Source organism: Rhinopithecus bieti, unplaced genomic scaffold (assembly GCF_001698545.2).
Source record: "Rhinopithecus bieti isolate Rb0 unplaced genomic scaffold, ASM169854v2 scaffold_5153, whole genome shotgun sequence".
NCBI classification, from domain to species: Eukaryota; Metazoa; Chordata; class Mammalia; order Primates; family Cercopithecidae; genus Rhinopithecus; species Rhinopithecus bieti.
In genome coordinates, this window is record NW_016804751.1 from 898,438 (window position 1) to 919,074 (window position 20,637).

At 40.7% G+C, this 20,637-nt stretch overlaps 1 pseudogene; it reads right to left on the bottom strand.

The window, feature by feature from the left end:
* Positions 1-1,059: 1,059 nt before the first annotated feature.
* Positions 1,060-13,326, bottom strand: LOC108528528 (nucleolar protein 56-like; annotated as a pseudogene).
* Between the last annotated feature and the right edge of the window lie 7,311 nt (positions 13,327-20,637).

Below are 20,637 nucleotides of genomic sequence, written 5' to 3' on the forward strand. Positions count from 1 at the left end.
TTAATGAATGTGTACACAATATTCTAGATACTAAACAAACTTTAAAAAAAAAAACTACCTTGTATGTTAACTATTGCGTGAGATGAAACTGGAAATGAACTTTTCTTCTCTTTTTTCAGAATTCTTATACCAGTAGAACTAGGAAATATATACCAATTTTAGATTTAATGATTTTGTACTTGTTATAACATTTGAAGGACAATTTTTTTATCCCCATTTAATAGTGTATACAAACTGAGGCACAGAATTTGAGAGATTTACCCAAAGTTTTCTAGTTAAATAATGCTGTAATGTGGACTAAAATCATTTTTCTAATTTTCTGTTCACCAAATGACATGCTGTAACTAAACTGAACATTTTTGTTCTGTTTATTGGAAGGCTAATGTATTTGTAGTCTCATGTTTGTATTATGTGTTTAATTTTTGTTTTTAAGCCAAATGGGGCAGATGATCTGTTCTTACAGCAAAACCAAAGATTGAGGACTATGCAGAAATCTGTTGAATCATAAGGAGGATTTTTTTTTTTTTTTTTTTTGAACAGTTTCTGGCTCTGTTGCCCCAGGCTGGAGTGCAGTGGTGCCATCTTGGCTCACTACAACCTCTGCCTCTGGGGCCTAAGCTATCCTCCTACCTCAGCCTCCCAAGTGACTGGGACTGCAGATGCACACCACCATGCCCAGCTAATTTTTGTATTTTTTTGTTGTTGTTGAGATAGGGTTTTGCCATGTTACCTAGGCTAAGGAGGAATTTTATATATGTGTATAGCTTTATAGTCCCAACCCCTAGAACAAAATACACAAAATCTTAAATTTTAAACTAAATATTAATTGAAGAAAAGTAGAGAAGAACAGTGATCAGATAGTCTTAAGATTTGAATTCACCACTTAGAAAAACTGACATTGGACATATCATTTCCCTTTCCTGAGCCTCCACTTCCTAATCTTCAAAGTGGTTATAATAATTCCTCTCTTATTTCATGGGGGTGATTTGTGTGTGTGTGTGTGTGTGTGTGTGTGTGTGCATTTGTTTTTTATTGGGGAACTAGACAAGGTAGGATATGTCACCTTGGGCTATGGTATGCCCCGCCTCCCAGAGAATGTTTATTTGCATCCTGATCTTCCTGGGCTTCTTTATGGAACCTTTTCTTCTTCTTGGAGCTGCTCTTGCTGCCAGCAGCCTCTTCAGGTCCACTGCTAACCGGTTCCTCTTTGGAGAATTTCCTCTTTTTCTTGGAGGCACTTCTTTGCCTGCATCTTTGGAGTCATTAACTGTTTCCGCCTTGGGTGAAGATTTCTTCCTCTTGAGAAGGCTGGTGCTGCCAGCGGTCTCTTCAAGATCACTACTCATCAACTCCTCCTTGGAAAAGATTTCTTTTCGTGGGTTTGGAGAAAGAGATAGATGGGTCTTGTGTTCCATTCTCCTGAGGAACCTTCTGGGTCTTTTGCTTTTCTTCTTTTAGGTTTTCACTCGTTTCCTCACACCTCTCTGCAGTAGTACTGCTGTCATGAGGGTGATTTTGAGGATCAAAAATATTGTGAACGTTTGTAACATAAGCTGTAACAACATTAGTGACTTATCACTGGTATAAGACCATATGTAGCTATTATATTAGCTCTTACTTTCACATTGTTAGCAAACAAAATTCTTTATTCTTTAGAAGAAAACCTTGACTTCAGAAGGCGTAAAATCCCTTGGATTAAAAGAATCTAAAAGCTACTCATTGCCAAAATTAAAGAGGAAGTTTTTAATTCAGCTTCCAAATCACCAAAAAAAAAAAAAAAAAAAAAAAGCAGTTAAAAAGTACAGTTTATGTTCACAGATTTTACAACATACAGAAAAAAATCCTGTGGTAATGGGAGACTGGCTTCAGTGCTGAACTGAGCACTAGAAAACAAATACTCTCCTAAAGTTTCTACTGTTGTTAAAACTCATGAATATGAGAGGTCTGTGTATGATTGTTGAATGAATGAATGAATGAACAAATGATGAGTGAATGAATGCATCTGCTTTTCTTTTGGCTGCTTTTCCTGTTCGGAGACTTGATCTTTTAGCATTCAAATTCCACAAGAAACATCTTAACCAAGTTATGTCTTTGGGTGAATTTGTTTCCAGGCTTGCTTGTGTTTTTCACATTCTTTTTTTGGCCTGCAATCTTACTCGGTGACCCCTTTCATAGCTTCCAGTAGGTCATTCAGTTGGAACCCAAGGAAGTCAGTAAATTAAACTTGATTTGTAATGGAATACATAGGGTGTGTGGCTTGGATTAGAATCAAAAGGTTTGGCTAATCTTATTTTGGTTTAATCTATGTGGGAAAGAATAGAACTAGAGGAAAAACAAACAAACAGAAAATGGGGGAAACTATTCTTGTACAATGATAAGCAATTTTTGTAAGGAATAGTTCTGAGGGCCAAAACCTAACTTATTTTTATTGGAAGTTTGGGGACAAGATTCAGCAGAGGAATTTAGATTAGTTTCTCCAGTCATCATAGTTGGTATTTACTTTCCTAGTTTTCCCAAGCCAGGATCTCTAGGCGTTTAAAATGTGGATGCTCTGTAGAGGAGGCACATTATTATTAATGTAGTTCATGTTTTCAAATGTTTTCCAGGGCTGTGGAAATGGATAAGCCCAGTTTTTGGAAACCTTAGCAAATAGGAAGGCAAAAAACATTCTGATGCTGTTTATAGTTGAATTATCCAGACTTGGTCTTGAATTTCACATGCAGGCCTAAGGGGAAGAAATGTTGGGAAAGTGCAGAAAGGTTCTATACTAATAATTTCTTTAAGGTGATCTTTTTCCCCCTCTTCAATTATTTGCAGCTTGCAAGGTGTTAGACCATGGAAGATTTAACCTTGGTGCTCAGAGTTCAGGAAATCTCCTCTCTGACCTAGCTGAGCACATTTGAATAAAAAGGGAAGTTTCTTCTAAGCTACTGGGGAAGGAATAAGCAAGTAAAGCCATAAAGAGTTTATTTTTGAGACAAGAGTCTCTCTCTGTTGCCCGGGCTGGAGTGCAGTGGTGCGATCTCGGCTCACTGCAAGCTCCGTCTCCTTGGGTTCACACCATTCTTCTGCTTCAGCCTCCCAAAAGGAGGAGCTGGGACTACAGGCGCCCGCCACCACGCCCGGCTAATTTTTTGCATGTTTAGTAGAGACAGGGTTTCACCGTGTTAGATAGGATGGTCTCGATCTCCTGACCTCGTAATCCGCCTGCCTCGGCCTCCCAAAGTGCTGGGATTACAGGTGTGAGCGCTGGGCGGAGAGCCCTTTAATTTAGAGTTCTCACTGGGGCCTGGAGAAAATCATGAATGAGAATGCTCCTTGAAGAGAATTCCCTGTGATTGCTTAGTTAGTGCTTAACGAAAGAAAGACTCAAGACTAAACATTCAGAAGTTGCTGGAATGTCATAACTTTAGTTCCTGACAATTGAATTTCCTCTCCCATGGAAGTCATTGTTTTGCTCATATAATGGAGAAAACTGAGTTTCAGTTAAATGTGGGAAGAGTCATTACATTATTTCTAATTTTACATATTTTGACCTGTGGATTAAAAGTCTGAATTAAGGTCACAAGACATCCGGAGATACAGAATTTTCCCCATATTTGACAGGGTTCTGAGCACCGTCTTCCACTGATGTTGGCTTTACTTGCCTGAGCCCATAATAGAGGGGAATAATAATGGCTTTTCACCTGTCTAAAGCAGATGACTAGACCAAATTATTTTATACAGTTGTTTTTAGTATTCATGTTGATTCCAAAGTAGCAAATGAATTACGGCTTTGGTTAATTTTCCAGGGGCAAATCTAGTTGGTAGCAATCTTTTAAAAGTATAAATAACTTTTGACTGCTACCACAGTACTTAAGTATTTTTAAAACTATTGCATTATATTTTCGACATATAAAATGATTTTCTAAACACACAAACACACACTGTAGATACAGGTTTGTAAAATAAGAAAAAGGTCCAAGTACCCACAGGCCAGTGCAAAAAGTAAACAGGATAGCATCATTTGATTCTGTTTTGGAATAAAATGTTACTTGTTCATGTCTGATTTTCTCAGATGGCTGTTTTTGTTTTTTGAGACGGAGTCTCACCGTCACCCACGCTGGAGTGCAATGGTGTGATCTCGGCTCACTGCAACCTCTGCCTCCCGGATTCAAGCGATTCTCCTCACTCAGCCTCCTGAGTAGTTGGGATTACAGGTGGCCACCACCACACCTGGCTAATTTTTGTATTTTTAGTAGAGACTGGGTTTCACCATGTTGGTCAGGCCGGTCTTGAACTCCTGACCTCAGGTGATCCACCCGCCTTGGCTTCCCAAAATGCTGGGATTACAGGCATGAGCCACCACCCCTAGCCTGTTTGTTTATTTTTTGAAATGAGATCTTAAAATGTAAATTTACTGGCTCAGGTGTCATTGATAATGTTTAACTTAATCATTGCTAATGAGAAAATGGCTAGATAAAATTAGCCATGTTCTAATCAATGATCTTTTGAAAATGTTTATAAAAATATGGACACATGCAGATGCCTTAAATCTTTTTTGAAACAAAGAGATGTTTGAATAAATCAGGTTTGAAAGTGCTCCCATTGTTAGAGTTTAAAAGGGAGGATATAAAGTTGCATATCTGATAAAATCACATCTAGTAATTATAGTAGGAAGAATTAAACATTTGTCCATATGTCTGGGTAATACAATCCCCTTACCTTTTTCTACCTGTCACATTTTCAAAATTTTGTTGAGCATGTTTGTTATGATGAAAAGTACTCATTTATTTTATGAAAATAGTTTGCTGCCATTTTCATAATGTTCACATTGTACTGTAGCCTTTATTCCAGTTGGATTTCTAGTGTGCTTCTGCCACCTTGTGCTTTCTGAAATTCATTGCAGTGATTAGCAAAGAAGGAAACAAACTTAACAAGGTTGTTATTTATTTGGGGTTAAATATTACTTCATAGTATGGAAGGAGGGGGAGAGAGATACATGGAAGATAAAACGTGTGTGTGTGAGTGTGTGTGTGTGAGTGTGTGTGTGTCTGTGTGTGTGTGCGCGCAGGCGCGTGTGTGTGTAGAGAGAGAGAAATCTTTCCAAAGGTCTGAGGATTGTTTACTATGTTAGATCAGTATTAAAATTATATTTTATCTCTAGGAACTGCATCCTGGTTAAGGAGGAGAGTAGAGACTGGGTTTTAGTGCTGATAGTAATGAACTCCTTCAGATAGTTTTTAAAACACATTTTGATACCTTCTGTCCTTGCCTGTTTTAAATTGTTTCTGTCTGCATAAAACCTGAACAAAACACTTGTACCTAGAAAGCTCTAGGTAGCTTTTAAAATGTATTTCTTTACATTAAATGGTCTGCTGTGTTAACATGAACTCTTTCCACATTGTCATTCCAGACAACATTCCGTTTGTTCAGTGCCTCAAACTATTTATATGGTCTGTTGCCTTGCAGTTATGCTGATTCTATAAAGGAGAGCCTTTACCTGGAACTTTGGCCTTCCTGCTTGAGCATAAACAAGCACTTGATTTGATGACTTGTCTGAGGAGCTCTCAGATCTTTCCTTTTAGGAATTACTTTAAATACATTTGACTGTGTTTTTGTCTTTTTTTTTTTTTTTTTTTGAGATGGAGTTTTGCTCTTGTCGCCCAGGCTGGAGTGCAGTGGTGCGATCTTGGCTCACCGCAACCTCCGCCTCCTGGGTTCAAGCGATTTTCCTGCCTCATTCTCTCGAGTAGCTGAGATTACAGGCATGCACCACCACGCCCGACTAGTTTTGTATTTTTAGTAGAGATGGGGTTTCTCCATGTTGGTCAGGCTGGTCTTGAACTCCTGACCTCAGGTGATCTGCCCACCTCGGCCTCCCAAAGTGCTGGGATTACAGGCATGAGCCACCGTGCCCAGCCTTTTTTTGTTGTTGTTGTTTTTGTTTTTGTTTTTTGTTTTTTGAGATGGAGTTTCACTCTTGTCTCCCAGGCTGCTGTAAAATGACGTGATCTTGGCTCACTGCAACCTCCACCTCCCAGGTTTGAGCAATTCTCCTGCCTCAGCCTCCTAGGTAGTTGGGGTTACAGGCGCCTGCCACCAAGCCTGGCTAATTTTTGTATTTTTAGTAGAGATGGAGTTTCACCATGTTGGCCAGGCTCTTCTCAAACTCCTGACCTCAGGTGATCCACCCGCCTTGGCCTCCCAAAGTGCTGGGATTACTGGCACGAGCCACTGCACCTGGCCCTAAATACATTTGGCTTTGAAATGGTATTTTAAGGAACCATGGATACAAATAACTTACGTTTGTCAACTAGCAAATACCTATGTCTAGGAAGATGTGGAGTAGTCCTCCTAGCTCACTAAAATTTTGACAGTAGCAGGCCACACCCTTTGGTTTCATGCTTGCATTGAAGAATTATGATTGTAACTATAGGATTGTGATCCAAAGAGCACTAAGACTACATTTATTCAGCACCTAGTAAATGGCAGGTCTGGTGCAAGGCCTTTTTATGTCGGTAATCACATATAATCCTTAGCACAAAACTGAGATATGTTATTATCTTCCTAATTTCACATTCGAGGAAACTGAGATAAGAGGTTAAGTATATCTTATCACGTAAGCTTGGAAATGGCAGGGTAGGAATTTGAACTTAGGTGCTTCTGACTCTCAAATCCATACTCTTACAGTAGATGATCTCTCTGTTGCACATGGTGAGGATCTTTATGTTCACTGCGGAGGGAAAAGGGAGCCCAAGTCTGGAGGAGATTGAGTATAAAGTCTGGGCCAAAAGCAGGAGTGGAGTCTGCTGGAAGGCTTGCTAGCAGCCTTAGCATTGGCACCACCTCCTTATGAAACCACATCTTACTTCCTGGCAGAGCCTAGTACTGTTATAGTTGGCAGAGCATTACAGGGAGCTTGGAAGAACTTCCCCAGTACCTTCCAATTTTCCCTATTTGGTCAGGTCAGACTTGAGTTAGTGCAATAACCTCCTAACTAATCTCTTGGCCCCTATGCTTGCTTTACCACCAGTCCGTTCTTCATGTTGCATTTAGAACAACCTTTCCAAAGAACAGATCAGATTTTGTCGTTCCTGTTCTTTAGCTCTTTCAACGGTTTCCTGTTATAATTAGGATAAAGTAGAAATTCTTTAGCTTGACTAGTTTGCTCCTTCTATCCCTAGCCTTACTTCTCTCCACTGTGAACACCATGTTTTAGCCCAGCAGGACCACGATTCCTCCAAATGTGCCATGTGCTCTCTCTCTCCTCTGCCATGGGCATGTTCTGCTGTTCCTTTAGCATCCATCCATTCTTCCTCCTTTTCCTTCTTACTCCTATTTGTCTTTTGTGATCACTGCTTAAAAGTCTTTTTTTTCAGAAAGCTTTTCTGAACCTCTTGTCCAACACTACCTCACACATGTAGACTAGCACCCTCTAATATGGCCATCATCTTATTGTATTATAATTACCTTATCTTATTGAGATATAATTTACATAACATAAAAGTCACTCTTTTAACTTGTACAATTCAGTGGTTTTTAATATATTTACAAGGTTATGCAATCACTATATAATTTGAGAACATTTTCATCACTCCTAAAAGAACCCACATATACATCCATTGACAGCCACTCCATGTTTCCCCTTCACCAAATCCCTTGACAATTATTAATCTACTTTTTATCTCTATTTATTTCCCTAGTCTGGACATTTTGTATGAACAAAATCCTACCATATTTGTCCCTTTGTTTCTGGCTTCTTGCACTAAATATAATGTTTCTAAGGTTCATCCATGTTGTATTATGTATCAGTACTTCATTTCATTTTATGGTTGAAATATTCCATTGTATGTATGTACCACATTTTGTATATCCATTCATCAGCTGATGGACGTTTGGATTGTTTCCACTTTTTAGATATTAATAAATAATGCTTCTATGAATATTCGTATACAAGTTTTGTATGGTCATAATGTTTTCAATGGTCTTGAGTATGTACCTAGCAGTGATACTGCTACATTGTATAGTTATTCTGATTCTGTATTGAGCTTTTGGAGGACTTTCCTAGAGTAGCCACATCGTTTTACATTGACATCAACACTATATGAGGGTTCTGATTGCTTCATGTCCTTACCAACACTTCTTTCTTTCCTTTTTTTTTTCTCCTCTCTCTCTCTCTCTTTCTTTTATGATGGCCATGCTAGTGGGTATGAAGTTGCAATTGCCTTTTTACTGGTTTGTTTCCTTCATGACTCTGAACTGTGAAGGCAAGGACTGTGCTAGATCTCATTTATTATTGTACTCTAGTGCCTAAAACATTGGGTAGGTACTCAATAAATATCTACAAAATGGGTGACAAGACCTACAGCTTTCCTAGTTGCTTTACTTCTATAACTCCAGGAAATATAGGGGCTAGAATTGGAAAAGATATTTTGGCTGCCAGTCCACAACACTGTTCACCAGAGTGCCATAGGATTTAATAACCCCACTAAGTAGATGGTTCCATGGCTTTAATAGTTTTACCTGAGAAGTTCCCTGCGTGGAGGATGGCGTGAATTCTCATTTAACTAGCTCAAAATGGGGAAGAACATACTCAACTCTGCTGGCATTTTAATCTGTGATTCCGGGGATTCTGAGGGCATATGAATATTTCCTAATGAGAAAGCCATTTCTCCTGAGTGAAAGTGAGGGGAAAAAAGCAAAACAAAAGTTCCTTTACTGGAAACAGATGGCCACATCAATTATACATTCAGAATAATACAGATTGAACTTAAGTTGTCAGGTAATGAAACAACTCTATTTAGCCAAGTTACAAGTGGAATCTCATCTACCCTTTCCTAGCTATGTGTTTTTATTTGTCTCAGTGTACCAAATCTTGGATTCTAAAAGTGATCTGGAAGAGAAAAGGTGCCTTTTCCTTGATTTCCTTGATTTGTCCTGTAAACAAAGTGCCTGCAAAAGAAAAGGCCATGATGCTTTCTTGGTAGCGTCGTTGGGGCTGTGATTAGCTGACAGGTGCCCTCTGTAAAATCCTTGAATTCATCTCCACCTTCAGTCCACATTCCACCTAGACAGGTTTTGCTCGGTGAGGAGTAGTCTTCCATAGCATTTTCTTCTGTTCACTGCACCCTCCTGCACCATACTTCCATCCTTGTTTGTTTTTCTGTACTTTTTCTCTCTTCACCTGCTGTGAAATACAGTGTTGGCCCAACCATAGGCGTCTTCTTTGAATTGTAATCTTTAAACCCTGGGACTAGTTTTCTGCTCTATCTTCCTCCTAGGAAATACAGATTTGGTGGATTACAATCCCCACCTGACTAATCTCAATAAACTTTTCCTCTATTATATGTTTTCCTTCAGAAACATAGAATGTGTTCATGACCCTTAGAGGGGAGAGAATGGAAAAGATTTGGGAAAGTCTTAGGTAAATAGCACTGACCTTGTGTAAAGAGTGTTAATGTTATTATATAGCAGTGAAAATACAAGAGATAGAAAAAATAACATAGCAGTCATTGTCCAAATATGGCCAACTTGAACTCTGGATGGTATTTCAGCACTGTAGGAAAATTCCAGAAATCTCTCTGCCTACAAATATTTTCCTCACCTTATCTGCCTCTGCTGATAAATGGAGGATAGGCTTGACATCAGCAAATATTTGAAGAAGTGCTGTACATGAAGAAGTACAGCACCAGTGCTGGAGGCAGCAGTATTCCAGTCCATGAATAGCCTGTTATGTCCTTTACCTGATATATTGAATACTTTCTGATTGACATTTTTACCCAGATCTTCAATCTAACTTCAGTAGGTTAGTTTGCAGAACTTCTTGAAATACTAATCTCAGAGAAGTCAGATGCTAGTCTGCCCCTATACAGGAGAGCAGAGTGTATGCCTAAGAACACTAGTTGAACTCATAGGAAGGGAGATTCTGCCAAAAAAGTTCAAGGAGTTCTAAGATTTCTTTTTTTTTTTTTTTTTTTTTTTTTTGAGAAAGGAGTCTCACACTGTCACCCAGGCTGGGAGTGCAGTGGCACGATCTGAGCTCACTACAACCTCCACCTCCTGGTTCAAGCGATTCTCCTGCCTCAGCCTCCCGAGTAAGCTGGGAATTACCAGCGCTCCCGCCAACCATGCCTGGGCTAATTTTTTTGTATTTAGTAAGAGATGGAGTTTACCTTGTTGGCCAGGCTGGTCTCCAACCCCTGACCTCAGGTGGACCACCGTACTCGGCCCTCTCAAAGTCTGGGATTACAGGCAATGAGCCCAATGACAGCCGAGTTTAAGATTTCTAGCGCCTTGTTTCCTTTCCTTTTCCCTCCCTCCTCCCTCCTTCCTTCCTTCCTTTCTTCTTTCCTTCTTCCTTCTCCTCTCTCTCTCTTTCCCTCCCCTCCCTCTCCTCTCTCCTCTCCTTACCCCTCCTCCTCTCCTTCCCTCCCCTCACTCTCCCTTCCTCCGTTCCTTCCTCCCTCTGCTTTTTTTTTTTTTTATCAGGCAGGGTCTTGCTCTGTCACCCAGGCTGGAGTGCAGTGGTGTGATCATAGCTACTGCGGCCTCAAACTCCTGGGCTCAAAGGATCCTCCCACCCCAGCCTCCTGAGGAGCTGGGACTACAGGTGCACACCTGTATGACAGTACATACCTGACTAATTTATTTTTATTTTTGTAGAGATGGAGTCTTGCTATGTTGCCCAGGCTAACCTTGAACTCGCAGCCTCAAGTGATCCTCCTGCCTTAACTTCCTAAAGTGTTGGGATTACAGACATTAGCCACCACCCCTGGCTGTAGCTTTGCTTTCTTTGGTATGCCCCGGCTAGGACCAAAGTTATTGGGACCCCATTTATACACATAGAAACATGTGCTCCTGCTCCCCATGTTTGCATACATGACTAATCTACTAATAGCTTTTGACCATTTGGACAACCCTGCATTTAAGCAAACCAAATACTTGTAACTTGAATATGGAAACAAAACAGAAATCCTGTACAAATGGGCTATGCTGGATTATTTAGCTTTTCATTTCTTTGAAGGGCTCCTTTTGCCCTTAGAGATAGCATTTGAAAGAAACTCCAAAATTTAGGCAGAAATTCAGGACAAAAATGCAAGCTTAAGCTCTGCTTTCTGAACTGTGGTGCATATTAGGCAAGATTGTTCCAGATAGGCCAGAAACTTTGGCCTGTGCAATTCATACTGCATGTCGCTATGATGTGCATCTGGATGTATTCACCCCGAGGTTGTTTATTTACAATGAGAATTGAAGGAAAAGTTCAGAAACATCCTGTCACAGGATGTGTGGATAGGCCTGCTGAATGCTGAAGCCAGAGGAAATCAGGAAAGTTTCAGCAATTAGTGATGGCATTGCCCTCTAGTGGTTTGTCCGTGGCTTAAAAATGAATATTCTGCAGGTGTATCCCAGTTCTCCAAAGAATTGTCCCAAATAAACTGTCAGATTGTGTGTGGAAAAGAGAAGAGGAGGGGAAAGAGGAAGGGAGGAAGAGGGAAAGAAAGGAGGAGGGAGAGGATTCTTGCCAGGATAGCCCATCTCAGCAACTAGGAAGCTCTAGGAGCCAGGCTTTCTGCAGAGGGCTTTTGACATCCAATTAGACCCCTCAGTGAAAACATTTTTTCCCCAAGCTTCTGGCAAGTGATTCCAGCTAAAAGTCACTGTTCAGGATTTGTACGAGGGCCCCAGGTTCCTTTCCAGCCTCCACAGCTTTGTACCAGCTTCCCCTCCCCGGCCCACATTCCATTCCTAGGTAAGTCATCACACGTGCTGAGAGGTAGAGCTGTCTGCAGGGCAAAGTGTGTAGGTAGACCAGACTTCTTTTCTTGCACCCCCACCCTTCTTTATGTTTCCTTTATGCCTCATTGTCATCTCCCCAAATACTTTTGCTGCCCTTTATACTTAATTTCCTGTTGGCTCCCAACAGAAGAGCTGGTGGCCCAATTCCTCAGGTGCCTGAAAGAATGTTTAGAGAGCTGCCTCAGCCCTTAGGGAATGACAGGAATGCTGAGAATTTCAGGCACTACTTTTCAGACCCACTGGAAAGAAAGTTTTGGCCCAGAGATGGGGTGGGGTGCAGAGGGTGGGAGGGATGGGTTTGGGGTGTGTGTGTGTGTGTGTGTGTGTGTGTGTGTGTGTGTGTGTAAGAGGAGCTTCAAAACCACCTCAGATCATAATTACCTAAGACTATGGACTTGTCTGAAGCCTGGGACTCTCATCGTGGAGTCATCTCATGTTTATTGACCTATGGGAACAGAGGCCTCTGGGGAAGTGGTTGTTTGTGTAGCAAATTATAGATAGGTGAAATTAATTTGGCTCTGAGTCTTGAGACATGAGTTATTTCTTGTAATATTTTAGTCATAGTCCCCATAGTTGGTAGACAAAGTAAGAAAACTTTTCATTGTTGAAATATAGACTATTATTCCTGGGTTTGTTAAATCCTGGAAGTTCTCCTGACTCTAATTTCATTACAGGAAGGAGGGGAAAATGGTGAAGTTTTGACTCAGAATTGTCGCCACAGTCTTTCTGATTCTTTATCCACGTAAAGTTTTTTATTTGGTTTTTTTTTTAATGCTTTTCATTCAACTCAGAGGTGTTTGAACGAAAGCAACTTCATCTTAAATAGGGACTAGGTAAAATAAGGCTGAGGCCTACTGGGCTGCATTCCCAGACAGTCAGGAATTCTAAGTCACAGGATCAGATAAGAGGTGGGCAGAAGATACAGTTCATAAAGACTTTGTTGATAAAACAGGTTGCAGTAAAGAAGCCGACTAAAACCCACCAAACCAAAACCAAGATGATGAGGAGGGGGACCTCAGGTTGTCCTCACTGCTACACTCCCATCAGCGCCATAACAGTTTGCCCTATATGGTCTAAAAAGGGGAGGCATGAATAATCCACTTCTTGTTTAGCATATAATCAAGAAATAACCGTAAAAGTGGGCAACCAGCAACCCTTGGGGATGCTGTGCCTATAGAGTAGCCATTCCTGTATTCCTTTACTTTCCTAGTAAACTTGCTTTCACTTTATGGATTCACCTCAAATTATTTTTTGTGCAAGATCCAATATCCTTCTTTCGGGGTCTGGATCAGGACCCCTTTCTGGTAACATGAGGACAGTCAAAACCTACATCACAAACACAACAACCTTTGTGACACTTAGAGGAATTTCAAATAAGGAACATGGTTTGGTTGGTTGGGACTTAGTCTGGTAATGTGAGACCTCTGCTTTAAATTATTTATTTACCTGTTATTCTGAGGCTTGTCTGGCTCTTGATGAAGACTTACTGTTACCTTCAAATGTTGCAGCCACTTCACAGGACTGTCCTTCTCCACCTTTTGTCTCCATGAAAATCACCTTGGAAACATAAATGTGTCACTTAGGAGAGTCAACACTTCAACTCACATTCAAAGAGTGCAAACATTACCATGCTTAACCAATTTCATGAGAATCTTTCCTTATGTTAAGGTATAAACATGAAAGGATCTTATTTTCCCCATAATTTCTACTAACAGTGTTTTTTTTAAAACTCTTTGCCTGCTGGGTAGTAAGTTTCCTTAATGATGTCTCAGCCTAGTTCTATAACTTGTGTCACATCCAGTTTATTAAAAATGCTGTCATTGGAATCTTAAGACTCAGAAGTGTTCATTTAAAAGTGTAAAATCATTTTCTATCCAAAAGTCTTCTTTCTCTTCTATCTACCCCCAGAATAGTCTAGTAATCTTAAATACTGGAGGGTGGAGTGGGGGGTCTTGGTCTGTTCTCTCACATCCTAGTCCCCTTTCCTGTGGTTACCCTCTGAAACTGAAGCTAACATTGACTCCTCTTGCCTGCCTGCCTCTAGTGAGGTTGTCTTGTCCTCACTTCTCTCCATAGATTGTGGCTGTTTATGTGGCCAACAGACTGTCCTTTGGTTAAATCCATAGGAAGGAGTCTGAATATGGTCTCTCTTGAGACATATATGCTGGTTCTTGTGGATTCTGTAGGATATTTGTGACCAAGCTCCAGGTGGAGACCTCTCTCAGGTATAATAATCTTCATACCATAGTACCCAGTTTCATGGGAAACCATGAAGGCTTAAGCCTCCCGCCACCTTCCTTGGTGTTTATTAGTGCCGTGCAAAACTCTTTATTCTTGCTATTCCAAAGAGTGGCAATGCAGTCTGTCCTCTGGCACTTCTCAGCTTCAGCACCTCTCTCCTCCCTCTGCTCTCCCAAGGATCAGGTGCTGTGTCAGGTCAATGATGTGACAACTTTCAGATCAGAGCCAATCTCCAATCCCTAGCCTAGTGGTGTTGGTGGGAAGCACATTCTAGTTCATGTGGAATGCCTAGGTCACATTCTAACGCCCCAAACAGTAAGAGATGGTGGAAGGGATAGTCAGCTCTCTACAAAATGCATCTCCCTAAGAGATGATGCCTGTTTTCTTTTTCTTTTTTCTTTTTTTTTGAGACAGTATTTCACTTTGTCACCCAGGCTGGAGTGCAGTGGCATAATCTTGGCTCACTAAAACCTCCACCTCCCAGGTTCAAGCGATTCTCCTGCCTCAGCCTCCCAAGTAGCTGGGATTACCGGTGTGTGCCACCATACCCAGCTAATTTTTCTTTTCTTTTTCTTTTTTTTTTTTTTTTAAGTAGAGACAGGGTTTCATCTTGTTGGCCAGGCTGGTGTCGAACTCCTGACCTCAAGTGATCTGCCTGGCTTGGCAGGCAGTGATGGAATTACAGGTGTGAACCACCCGCCCAGCGTGACCTCTGTTTTCTCCAAGTCTTTAATCAGAGAAGTGAGGCTGCTGAAGTATTAACTGCCTTTAATGCCTGCATGAGGATGTCTGTCCCCTACATCTGTAACTTCTCTAGACATAGAATGTGAAGTAGAGTTTTATTTTTAGCTCCAGGACTTCCTCTGCGATTCTTGATGTTTAGCCCCCAGTACAATGAGTTAGTGTTTCTTAGCCTTGGCTTCATACTAGTTTCAATTGGTCTGGGTATTATAGTTTTAGGGGTGTTTTTGTTGTTTTGTTTTTGATCTAGTGATTTTGATGCACAGTGAGGATTAAGAACCTCACGTGACCAGTGGAGAGTAGAACAAGACTCTGAAAGGACAGGATTTAGAAATAATGATAGAGATTGGTTAGTATACCCATCTCTTGAGAAACTTGTGGTTCTTGAGGTGCACCTGAAGAAAGCAAAACTCCTGTATGAGTAGTTGAGGGATGAAGAATTTGGGGAAGGGATCATTGAATAGTTCCGTTTCCCCAAAAGTTTTACTACTAATCATTTTGTTTTCTCACCATCAAATACTCAATCTCACTCTTAGAAAAAAAAAAAAATGGAATTTTGTTCTTGACACTGCCAGTTGGGCTGGCCAAAGTGCTGTGCTTGTGGTCTTGCTTTAGACTTGGTCCTAGCCCTATAACATAGTAAGGAGTAGGGATAAGACTTCTGCAATTAGTTATCATGCAAAGCAGTTGGTCTAGGCCTTTTTAAAAAGGTTTAGCTCCTGGCCATGAGAAGAATGGTACTTCTTCCTATGGCATTTAAAGTCTGTCTACTCAGATACCTTTTTCTTTCCAGGCTTTCTTTTCCATTTGCTAAAATAATATCTGCTGCCTTACAGTAAGCCCAGTCCGAAGTTCAGCGAAGGAGAGGGAGCATCTCTTCTTTGTGTCTCCAGTTTAGGAGTGAGAAAATTTTCTCAGAAAACTTTCCACTTCTGTCTGTGTCTCATTAACCAAGACTGAATCAGATGTTCACTTTTGAAACCAATGGCCAGTGAAGGGAATAGGATTCTCATGGGTGGATTAGACTGTTCATAGGGGGTGAAATGGATATTGGAAAGTCAACTTTTATGAACACTGCACTCTGCTTACCTCTCTCATAGCACTTTTCACACCGTTCTGTAGTACTCTCTTTATTTTCCTCTTTTATTTAATAGGTTAAGGATCCTGTCTTACTTTTTTATTTCTCTCAAGGTCCTCCAGGAATTTATAATCTGATTAACAATAATATATCAACTCAGTTATGCAATACACACACACATGCACACACACACGCACATCCACTTTAAGTAGATGCATTTGAGTGCTGCATTGTATCCTTGAATTTGGGTGCCCTAAGTGAATCAGCAGTATAAAAGGTCATGATAGCAAAGTCCACTGGAAATGCGTTTCCACTAAAAAACTACAGTGACAGTAGTTTTTCCAGTCTTTTCAGATCCCCTGAAGTCTGATAGGCCTCCATCTATGTCTTCCTCTAGCTCCATATTCACATGATTGTTGGTCAATCCTCCTTGGATGCAGTCATGTTTATGAGGGTTTTCCTATAGTCAAAAGATCTTTACAAGTCTCTTATTCCCTAAAGAACTTTATTCTCTGTTTCCTTGAAGGTGCTTAGAGCTGCAGTAAAACAGGTATTTGAAGGTCTCCTGTGGTTCTTTTTCTTGTTCCTTTAAGCAGGTACAGCACCATCATTTGAATAGCTTTTGTCAGGCATTATTGGTCAAAATGATTGACTCGAACATAAAATAAATGGAGAGAGACCATATTGGAATAAACAAGGTACTTAGGACAGCATAGTAGAGTGCTCAGTGACTGACAGAGTATAAAATAGTCTACTGCACTTATGGCAAAACAGAAAATCTGTTATCTAGCAATTAAAGGAAAAATGCATATGAACAATGATTTATAAAATGTTTTTGGAAAATAATTCAGACAAATAGGCTTAAAAGGAATAGATACTACATAGAATGATATTAGATAAGGGCTGGGCGTGGTGACTCATGCCTGTAATCCCAACACCTTGGGAGGCCAAGGTGGGTGGATCACCTGAGGTCAGGAGTTTGAGACCAGCCTGACTGACATGGTAAAACTCCTTCACTAATAAAAATACAAAATTAGTCAGGCATGGTGGTGGATGCTTGTAATCCCAGCTACTCGGGAGGCTGAGGCAGGAGAATTACTTGAACCCAGGAGGCAGAGGTTGCAGTGAGCTAAGATCACACCACTGCACTCTAGCCTAGGCAGTAGACTGAAACTCCATCTCAAAAAAAAAGAAAAGAAAAAGGAAAAGAAAAACTATGTGCTATACTACCATTTACTCTGTGCTAATATGGCAAATGGTATTTAATATGTGCTAATATAGTAAATGGTAGCATAGTAAACTATTTTGGGATGTCTGTCAGCCCATGTCTTCTTTTTCAGATGTGAATCAATAGTCCCTGCTGAAAGGATAGGTTTAGGTGGCCAGGTTTGTACCATGGAACCCACATCTCTGGTCCCACAAATTGCACTAGGAATGTGAATACCTGACCTAAGCTGAACTAGTTACATTTTCGTTCTTAGTTTCCTTAATGACCCCAAAACTGTATTTAGATAGTGTTGAGTTGGGTCTAGTGCCTCAAATGGGCTTTAGTTACAATTAAAGTTGGCTTTGAGGGGCAGAAAGCAAAAATTACAATGCCCAAGCAAGATAGAAAGTTATTTTTCTCTCATGTAAATATAGGCAGTCCTGAAGGCTCATCTGGCTAGCCATTTCATGATCATCAGGGACTCAGATCCCTTCTGTCTTATTGCTCTACCATTTTCAACATGTGGCTTTTATCCAGTGGTAGGCTGATAAACTGGCCCTCTGGGGGAAAAAAATGGCATAAGCTGTAGCATTTGCCTGATTTTCATGGTAGAAATACTCCCACCATGGCCAATTTCAAGCTACAGTGGTTTAACAACCAGCTTGCAGAATTCCTCAGTGTTTAACCATCTGCTCTCCTAAGCTCATATAAGCCAGATCTAGCACACCTCTGCTTCTCTCTCGTGGTCCAAAATGGCTGCCCTCACTCCAGACATTAGAATTGCATTTCAATCAATAGTATGGAAGAAATGTGAAGAAAAGATCAAACTCCTTCCCTTTCTAGAATATCTTCTGGGAGGTGTGCACAGCTCTTCCACTTAAATCTCATTGGTGAGAACTTTAACAAATGGCAACACCTAGGTGAGAAATGTATTCTTTATTCTGGGCCACCATTCAACACCTATTTGGGTGTTCTGCTACTAAAGAAGCAGAGGAGATTAAATTTTGGTGAAAATTAATAGTCTCTGTCACTAATAATAACACTAGTTCCATATAAAAGCCCAGGTTAGTGAGGAACCAGAAGATCCAGTTAAAAAGAAGTTAGTTTTCAGAGTGAGATGAAGTGGAGTGGATTACAGCAGAAATCCTAAATATGCAGCTCCAGATAGAGAAAGGATCACTGCCTATTATCTAAATTTTAGTGTGACCATTGATAACACGCCCTTTTTCATCTCCTGAGTTCCAAACCAACTGAGGGACAGATAATTAAGTCAGGCACATGGAAATAAAAGTGTTTATTGCTGTTTAAGCCGTTTGGAGGACAACTTTTTTTTTTTTTTTTTAAGACGGAGTCTCACTGTGTCATCAGGGTGGAGTGCAGTGGCCCAATCTCAGCTCACTGCAACCTCCGCCTTGTGGGTTCAAGCCATTCTCCTGCCTCAGCCTCCCGAGTAGCTGAGCCTACAGGCACGTGCCAACACGCCCAGATAATTTTTGTATTTTTAGTAGAGATGGGGTTTCACCATGTTGGCCAAGATGGTCTTGATCTCTTGACCTCGTGATCTGCCTGTCTTCGTCTCCCAAAGTGCTGGGATTACAAGCGTGAGCCACCACACCTGGCCAGGAAGACAACTTTAATCTTGCAGTATCAAGGGGCTTATCAACTTCACTGCAGAAATAAACTTACCTACCTAATCAAAGGTAGACTTGGAAAACTGTAGTGCTGCCCACCGTCCCACCATAGTTTTTCCCAGCTGTGGGGCCTGCCCTTGAATGCCCCATACAGAAGATCCCCAAGGAGAAGAAAGGAAAGGACTGCACAAAGCATGTGTAGTTTCTTCCTTCAAACTCAACAGTCAGATAATTAATATTGATTGAGGGTTAAGGCAAGAGGCCAGTATATGTCTATTCATATTGCAACATGAGGAGTAAGTGCTCTTATCTAATACTTAAGACTTTCAAACCTGTTGGGGTTTAGCTCATTATCCTGCAATTGGATTATGGGAAATCCATCCGAATTCTTACCACTATCTACATTTATTTAAGCTGACACAGATGGGTTCTTTTACAACAAAACAGTCCCTAAGACAGAAATGTAATTAACAGCTACATTGTGTGAGTCAGAGACTAAATGTTGTGAGAGTTAATAAGACAGTTATAAGAAAGGGTTGGAGCAGACAAAGGATTTTTTATGTAAGTAGTGGAATGTGAACTTAAATCTTAATGTCTGGGCAGGATTTTTGATAGGTGGAGGGAATGGAAAGTGTTGTGGTCAAGGGGAACTTCATGGATGAAATGAGAATGAGGGAAATGGACATGGCATGGTCAAGGCATGGAGAGGAGACCACAAAATCTAGTTGAGATGCCTGTTGAAGAGCAGTGGGAAATCAAGTTAGGCAACTTGGGAGCAAGATTATGTACAACTGTAACAGAGGAGTATGTAGTTGGTGGGGAAGGAAATGGAGAGTCATTGCAAAAATGTAGTGTTTTTCACAGATATTCTGGAGAAAGTGTTATTCCCTGAACTTAATAGTTGCATAGAGCACAGATTCCCTTTTTTGCTTAAACCAGTTAAACTATATAGCCCTGACTAATACATTTAACTTATAGTGTATAGGGAAGTAATTCTCGAACTTCTACATGCACTATAATAAATTGGAGGATTTGTTAAAATACAGATGCTGGGCCCTACTGCCGCAGCTTCCAATGCAGTAGATCTGGGATGGCACTCAAGAATTTTAATATTTTTGGCTGGGCACAGTGGTTTATGCCTGTAATCCCAACGCTTCGCGAGGCTGAGGTGGGAAGATCACTTGAAGCCAGGAGTTTGAAACCAGCCTGCACAACAAAGTGAGACTCTGTCTCATAAATAAATTGGTAAATAAAATGAAAAGAATTTTATTTTAGGAAGTCCCAGGTGATGTTAATGCTGCTGGGATTATACTTTGAGAGTCAGTAAGATGAATGCTGACCTAGGATGAATCATTTCGAGTTTTGAAGTCAATGAATGAAAATGAATTCCCGAAATCATAAAATGAGAAATTAGATGAAATGGCCTCTGAGGTCTTTTTGAGTCTATGCTTCTGTGATTCTGAACTAGAGAATACCCCATTCACATTTTTTTCATATAATGAGATCTCAGTGTTTACTGAGATTGCTTTCATCTTTTGTTACTGCATTCATTTTACATGAGTGGCTCATATTCCATAAGTGGGAATCTCAAGGCAGGTGATTGGACTTCAGATGCTTTCTCAAGAGGGAAGGACCTCTTAACATGGGTCTTCCATGCTTCTGCACTCAAGAAAATAAAGGCAAAAAGAAAAGCAACAGAGAATTCCAATTCTTCGCCACTACTGCTTTAGAAGGTTAGAAAGCGGCCAGGCGCGGTGGCTTAAGCCTGTAATTCCCATGCACTTTGGGAGGCCGAGACGGGTGGATCACGAGGTCAGGAGATCGAGACCATCCCCTGGGCTAACACTTGAACCCCGTCTCTACTAAAAAGAAAAAAAAAAAATACAAAAAAAAAACTAGCCGGCGAGGTGGCGGGCGCCTGTAGTCCCAGCCTTACTCGGAGGCTGAGGCAGGAGAATGGC